Source organism: Myotis davidii, unplaced genomic scaffold, assembly GCF_000327345.1.
Source record: "Myotis davidii unplaced genomic scaffold, ASM32734v1 scaffold323, whole genome shotgun sequence".
NCBI classification, from domain to species: domain Eukaryota; kingdom Metazoa; phylum Chordata; class Mammalia; order Chiroptera; family Vespertilionidae; genus Myotis; species Myotis davidii.
The window spans coordinates 5101812-5109609 of record NW_006295491.1 but is presented as its reverse complement, the minus strand read 5'-3'; the positions used below and the strand labels follow the sequence as shown (position 1 = coordinate 5109609).

The window sequence follows — 7798 nt, the reverse complement described above, 5'->3', positions numbered from 1 at the left end:
AACTTTACACCTTCAGAACTAGAAAAAGAACAAATTAAGCCTAAAGTTAGAAGGAAGGAAATAAGAACAGAGTGGGAACAAAATAAATAGATACCAGGAAAAAGCAAATCTTTGGCTAGACCATGAAAAAAAAAAAGACATAAATAAAATCAGAAATGAAAAAGGAGACATTACAACTGATACTACAGAAATGCAAAGGATCATAAGAGACTGAATAGTGAGAAGCTAACAAATTGGATAACTTATATGAAATGGATAAATTCCTAATGAACAACATAAACTGATGAGCAAAAATAGAACCAGAGTCATTGAAGCATTGAACAGGCTGTCCGCCTATGAGGGAAGGCGAGGGGTGAGGGGGTAAGAGATCAACTAAAGGACTTGTATGCATGCATAAGAGCATAACCAATGGACACAGACTGGGTTTGGGGCAGCTGGGGAGAGGTCAATGGGGGAAAAAGGAGACTTACGTAATACTTTAAACAATAAAGAATTAAATAAAATATACCAACATGCCAAGACCTAATCAGGAAAAAATAGAAAATCTGAACAGAATAAGAAGATTCAAATTGATATTCACAACCCTAGGACCAGGTACTCCACTGGTGAATGCTACTAAATATTTAAAGAAGAATTAACATCAATCCTTTTCAAACTCTCCCAAAAAAACTGAAGAAAAGGGAACACGTCAAAACTCATTATATGAGGCCAGCATTACCCTGATACCAAAGCCAGGTATACAAAAGCAAATTCAACTAGTAGGACTACATTAAAATGAAAGCTTCTATGAGCAAAAGAAACAATAAAATAATGAAAAGGCAATGTACAGAATGGGAGAAAATATTTGCAAACTATATAGTGGTGAAGGGGTTAATATTCAAAATATATAATGAACGCATATATCTCACTAATAAATAATCCAATAAAAAATAGAGGAATTAAATATTTTCCCAAAGAAGATATACAGATGCCCAACAGGTACATGAAGCAATGCTTAACATTACTAATCACCTGGGAAATGCAAGTCAAAACCACAATGTAGTATCACCTTATACCTGTTCGAATGGCTGCCATCAAGATAAGAAATAAGTGTTGGTAAGGATGTGGAGAAATAGAATCCTTGTGCACTGTTGGTGGGAATGTAAATTGGTTCAGCCATTATGGAAAATAGAGATTCCTAATAATATTAAAAATTGATAGAAGCACTATATGATCCAGCAACTCCACTCTTGGGTCTGTTTCCAAAGGAAATGAACACAGGCTATTGAAGAGATATCTGCACTACCATGTTCATTACATTATTCACAGTAGCCAAGACATAGAAACAATCTAAGTGTCCATCAGTAGAATACTATTCAGCCAAGAGAAAGAACATTTGCAAAAACATGGATGGACTGGAAGGTTATTATGGTAAGTGAGAGAAGTCAGACAGAAAAAGACAAGTATCACTTATATGTGGAACCAAAAAAGCCAAACTCATAAGAACAGCAGAATGGTAGTTACCGGGGGTTAGGTGGGTGGGGAGCTGTTGAAGTTATAACCTTGCAAACAAGTCCTAGGTTTACAGACAACAGTACTATATTATCAACTTTAGAGATGCTAAGAGACCTTGTTCCCACCACCAAAAAGAAAAGATAATTATGTGACATGATAGAGATGCTACAGTGGTAATCATTGCAATAATTGTATCAAAGCAAGACGTTGTACACCTTGAATGTATATGCTTTATATGTCAATTATATTTGGTAAAGGAAGTTACCATCAGAAAAATATCTAGAAAACTAGTTTTCAAACATTCGCCAAAAGACATTTCATAGCCCAAAGCTCAACAGGTGAGCTATGCTACTGTGTCAGTGAAATTTGAGGCTTTTACAAGCCTGTGGGAAGCTTAGCAGGAGGCTTGGGAGCTCTGGGATAGCACAATCACCATCGAGAAGGGGGGAATCTTCTGTTGATGCCCCATTTAAAAAGGCTGCCCTCCGCTGCCAAGGATCAGTCTGCATGGGCAGGGGCCATCCGGACTCAACAGGGCTGGGCTGTGAGCTCTGCCTGCAAATTCTATGGACGGGGAACCCTAGTGAGTGTGGCCAAAGCCATGGCTGCAGGCCAGAATGTACCTGTTTCCAGAGAGACTGCCTGAGGCAGTGGTTCTGGGTTGAGACAAGGGTGCTACTCAACATCTCATGAAAAACCAAGGGCAATTCCATCCATTAGCATCTACTTATCTGAGACGTCACATTTTAATTTCTTCTTTGCTGTTTTTATAATACATTCAAAAACCGATCACTGATATCTGGTCAGTGATGAATATTTAATCTTCAAAATATGTTGTTGGGATGCTGTGCTAAGCAAGATGGGTTCATTTCCCTTCTGATTTTTTTGTACTCAAATTTATTTAATTCCTACTCTGTGTAAGTTTCCTTGTATTACAAGCCTCGTTCTAGATTGCAGCTCCGCCTTCTTGTGAATAAGGTCTATTGTATGTGTGAAAAACACATTTCCCTTCTGACACAATGGAGAAGAAGAAAGTAGAGTTTCAAGATAAAGGGATAATTAGAACATGGCTGCACAAAGGAATTCTAATGAAAGGGTTGTGTTTGAAATGCATTGGCATGTTACTGTATATAGAAGTATGAACTTTTCCCAATTTTGTTTTCAATATTTCCTAGATCCTTCTTGCAGAAGCACACTACACCAAGCAGCATAAAAATCTAAACCAATTCATGTTCCTAAGTTACCAACTCTAATATCAGGTTTAATCAAGATTGAGCAGTTAAATCCTTATGTCAGTCTCAAACAGAAGAGGAACACACAGCAACCAGGGGAAGCCACACTGGCCAAGGGCAGCCTCTGCAGATCGAAGGCCCTGACACCAAGGTGACCTAGTTCACTCCTGTGATTCAGTGATGCCATTGAATGAATCCGTTGGCAGTCTATGGCCTGCAGGCCAAATCTGGCCCAAGGAACGTTTTTGTGCACTTTCAATTGGTTGAGGAAAAAAATCAAAAGAATATTTTGTGACGTGGAAATTGTATGAAATAGTTTTACTGGGACGCAGCCATGCTCATTCATTTTGCTATTGGCTGCGGTTTCTTTCAGACTACAAGGGCAGAGCCACGTTGTTGTGACAAAGATCACAGGACCCACAAAACCTACAGTACTTTCGACATGGCCTTTTAGGGAAAAACATCTGCTGGCTCCTGGATTGGAAGGCATGCCATGGATTTAATGAGGTTTTGGTTGTTTATTAAAATATATAAATCAAGTGTACGATGTCTCCTGATTTAAGTCTGTGAATCAGAACATACGGCACCAGCTAGATCTTGCTTTCCAAATATTATACATTTCTCTGAGCCTTTAGGAAATGCTTTCGGGAGAACCCTTGTATAGGGCTGGGCTAGATAAGGGGGTTGTCTAGCTTACAGGCTCTAGAATCTGTCATTCAAAGGGAGAGTTGCCATCACTTACGCCTCCCATTTCTGACCGGGCCCTCAGGAGCCATTTCCCTTTGATCCTATAGCCCCTGCAGATCATACCCATTACAGCTCACTCTCATTGTCAACAGTGAATTCCAAACACTGAACCTTCACTCCTAGGGAAAATATGGAGCTAGGTTTCCATGAGCTACTGATCATGACATTTTCATAAATCGATCTCTACTTAACCTTGTTTTATGTGTATTTCTGTTTAAAGACTCCTTACTTAATGTACACTGCTGACTCCTTAACATTGAACTCACATTCAACAGCACTATACCTCATGCCTGAACAAAGCTTACTGAACACTTAGTTTCTCCATGAAGCACATCACAGCCTCCTGCCCTTAAGAACACAAGGCAGTGTATGAACACTACATTTGGGGACAATTTTAAACAGCAATATCACTAACAAAAATGCAAGAAATGTGTTACCAAGTAGATCATGAAAAGCACACTTATCTACTGTATTAGCTGAAACAAGAAGGGAGAATGTCACCCTGCTTGACCTTCATGGGGAACATGACTCAATTTATTACTGTGCTCATGCCTGTGAAAGTGCTGAGAGTATTGATTTGGGGGGGTGCGGGTTACAGGTATTTTAAATGTTTTTGTTAGTCCTCACCTGACGATTTTTTTCCCATTGTTTTTTGGGAGAGAGAGACACATCAATTGGATTGGTAGCCTCCCGCATGTACAGGTGCCTGGGATCGAGCCTGCAAGTACGTGCCCTTGACTGGGAATTGAACCCGTGACCCTCCTGTGTGTGTGTTGCCACATGCTCTAACTCTTGAGCAACACCGGCCAGGGCTGGAGGATACAATGATCAACTGTGTGTGAAGCTTTCTACTCCTTTCAACCATGACCTTGATCAACTGGCATCTTCAATGTCAGTCATTTCATAGGATCTGCCCTAGTCCAAAATGGCACTGATAATAACGTTCCTCTTCTCTGTTGCTTAACGATGTCTGTGTCCCTTAAGAAATTCCTTCACTATTTCTTTTTGTATTAAATTAGACCTGAGGTTTAAGGCTCCTTTCGAGTGTGTGGATGAGTCTCCGGTTTCCTTTGATTGGACGCCCTGCTCCACTGAGGCTTCTGCCTTCCATCCCTGCAAGGTCCATGGCCACATCCGCATCGGCTGCCACAGGTGCTGCTCTCCCACCCCACTCGTCATGCCCTCTGAGCTACAGGACTTTACTTAGTGGAGCCCCTTGCTCAAAGTTTATGAAGGACCTCAAGATGGAGACAGCGGAACAGGAAGCTAAGAGACCCTTCTACCAGTACGTGTGGGATGCTAAAGTGACACCTTGCCTCACTGCCCAGGAGCTACCAGGTGCAGGGCTGGCTAAGCACAGATGCCTCTCACAGGTGCTGCGTCCTCTCCATTCCTGCCTTCTGCTCCCGCCTCCCTTAGGAACCAGGGAAAATGCACTTAATCACTCCCCGCCTTAATTCTTTTCTCCATGAAAGGGTAAAAAAAAGGAGTAAATATTATTATTCCTCTTTTATAGAGAAAGGAATTAAGATGAGGTGATGAAGTGTAAATAGTAATATTTACTCATCCTTACCACATGGAGATATTAGAAGGATTTAATGATGGGACTTAGGAAGAAAGGCACTAGGTAAACCCCAGGTATTATATGGTTATTTTATATTGTAAGAAGAGGGATTTAGGCAGCATAAGAGGGAGGAATTTATTGACACAGGTGTTAGACAATGAGATAGTTTTCCAAAATCTTCCCTAGATATATTTCAGATTAGAGAGAGATTCCTGTGTGTCAGCTTAGATTTAGATGTGATTTTCTATGAGCGAGCTTCCAGGACCCTCAGTGCTTCTTTCTACAGGGTACTTTTTCCCTCACAAAGCTCACCTTGTGGCACCATAAATCCCAAAGATTCAGGTGGGAATGGAATGCACAATTCCTTTATACCTCCCCAAACAAGGCCAGGTCCTACTTTCCCCCACCATTCTCATAGAAAGTTATTCTCTGACAGATTTGAGAAACTGGCTATGAACAATGAATGGCAATGTTCTGTAGAAGTGCAGTGTACGAAACATTCATTAATAATGAAGTCAAAGAAGTTACAAGAAAAATGCTCTTTTACACTCTCTTTAGATAAATTGGAATCAGGCAAAATTAAAAGAAATAAACTACTGACTTACAAGTTCAGAAGAGAAGACTTTGACACTAAAACATAAGTCAAGAAATGAGAGAAAACGTTTGCAAATCATATATTAGATAAGGAGTTAATATCCAGAACATATATGAAAACAAAAATAGGGGCCAAGAACTTGAGTAGACAATTCTCCAAAGATGACATACTCAGATGGCCAATAAACACACGTAAAGATACTGAACACCACAAATCATTAGGGAAATACAAACCAAACCACGTGATACCATCTTACTACCCACGAGGAGGGCCACCATCAAACAGTATTAACACTTGCAGTGCAAAAATACATCCACCCCTAGAAGCCCGACCACAGCTGCTGCTTTGAAACTGTTTTTTGGGGGGAAAAATAGATGCTCAGAGGGCTTATGATTCATTAAAGTTGCTGACCAAATACTCAACTGCCAACGTGTTCTTTCAGAGAATGCTGTTTTCACTGCCCGTGGCACAGCTCTGCCCCCACGTGTGTGCACCATGTAGGACAAATCTGAGATCTACCGATGTGTGTCCTGAAGGGTGGCCTAGTGTGCTGCTTTTTAAAGCAGCACTTAGATTTTCGACCACAGGGATCCTATTTGTGGTGCTCCTAGGAACAAACGCTCTTTTTCCGAAAGTGAGCAGGACTCACTCTACACACAGAGCCGGTCCTCGTGCAGCCCTTTGTTACCTGGAAGAGAATCCACAAATGCTGACTCACTGATTCCCTCTAATGAGAAGCCGGGGGCAGTCTCAGGTCTGTGTAAGCGCGAATGTTAGAAAGGCCCCTCTGGGCTTACAATGCATTTTTCAATGTTCTGTCTGGATTAGGAATATAAATAGAACTTTCAAGATGCTCCTGTTAGGCTACTTCTAAGAGCAAACATTTTTTATAATTTAAAATAAAGGTTTTAGAATTAAAATGATTCCCCAAAGAGTATTCTCTTCCCAGATAAATGGAGTAGGAAGGACTGGCTTTACCTGCCACCAGAAACAACCAAAACTCAGAAAAAATGCTTTTCAAGCTACGTATCAGTCAACAGAGGACGATAATCTCTAGGAGAAAATCTGGGATCAAAGCTTGGTGACACTGGCTTAGACAAGGATTCCTTATATACCACCAAAACATGGCTCATAAAAGAAAAAAATAATCAATTGGGCTTCATTCAGATGGAAAACTGCTCTTCCAATGACATTGCTAAAAGAATGAAAAGAGAAGCACAGACTGCAAATCACATATCTTACAAAGGAATTCTACCTAGACTATAGGAACTCAACATTCTAATTAAAAACAAGCAATTCTTTTTTTCAAATGAGCCAAAGGGCTGAACAGACACTACACCAAAGAAGACATAACGACGGTAAGTAAGCACATGACGAGATCATTTGTCACCAGGGAAATGCAAATTAAGACCACAGTGAGACACCACCGCACAGTTATTGCGATGGCTACAACTAGGAAGACTAATCGTACAGAGTGTTAGCAAGGATGTGGAGCCATACGAACTCACTTGTCAAGGGAATGTACGATTCATTGTACAACGACTCTGGAAAGGAGTTTGGCAGTCTCCTAAAAAATGGGAACACATTGGCTACGTGACCCAGGCACTCCACTACCAGCGATTCACCCAAGAAAAAGAGAGTGATGTCCATTTCAGGACTTGCACACACATGTTCAGTGCAGCTTTCTCTGTAATAGTTTCCAATCTTGGAACAAACCACACTCCCACCCTTAGGTGACTGGACTATCAAAATGTGGAATATCTGCGCCATGGGTGCTATGCAACAATGAGTGAGAACTAAATACTAACGTATGCAATAGGATGGATGAATCTCAAAATAATCATGTTAAGTGAAGGAAGCCAGGCAGAAAGGACTACATACTGCATGATTCCATGTGTATGAAAGTCTAGAATATATGAACGAGTTCACTATATAAACTCCAGAATATATAAATGAATTTACATTGCCAGAAAGCAAATAGGGAGCAGTAGGTAGGAAGAAAGGTTAAAAAGGTGCACAAGCAAAGTTTTGGGGTGATAGACATGTTTGTTGTCTTGGTGAATATATGGGTCAAACTTCTCATATGGTACACTTTAAATATGTTCACCTTATTGTGTATCAGTTATACCTTGATTAAAAAATAAAGGCCAATGATTGTTCCTGGGG

The 7798-nt window shown here is 40.5% G+C and overlaps 1 protein-coding gene and 1 long non-coding RNA gene across 3 annotated transcripts in view; one reads left to right on the top strand and one right to left on the bottom strand.

Moving 5' to 3' along the window:
* Nucleotides 1–7798, bottom strand: part of NR3C2 (nuclear receptor subfamily 3 group C member 2) — a 312431-nt gene that overhangs the window by 8918 nt on the left and 295715 nt on the right. The window lies entirely within an intron of this gene.
* Nucleotides 1–7798, top strand: part of LOC107184149 — an 18665-nt gene that overhangs the window by 6925 nt on the left and 3942 nt on the right. For both annotated transcript variants that reach the window (XR_001514968.1, XR_001514967.1), the window contains exon 3: nucleotides 4493–4846. This is a non-coding gene — a long non-coding RNA (uncharacterized LOC107184149). The remainder of the gene's footprint in view (nucleotides 1–4492; nucleotides 4847–7798) is intronic.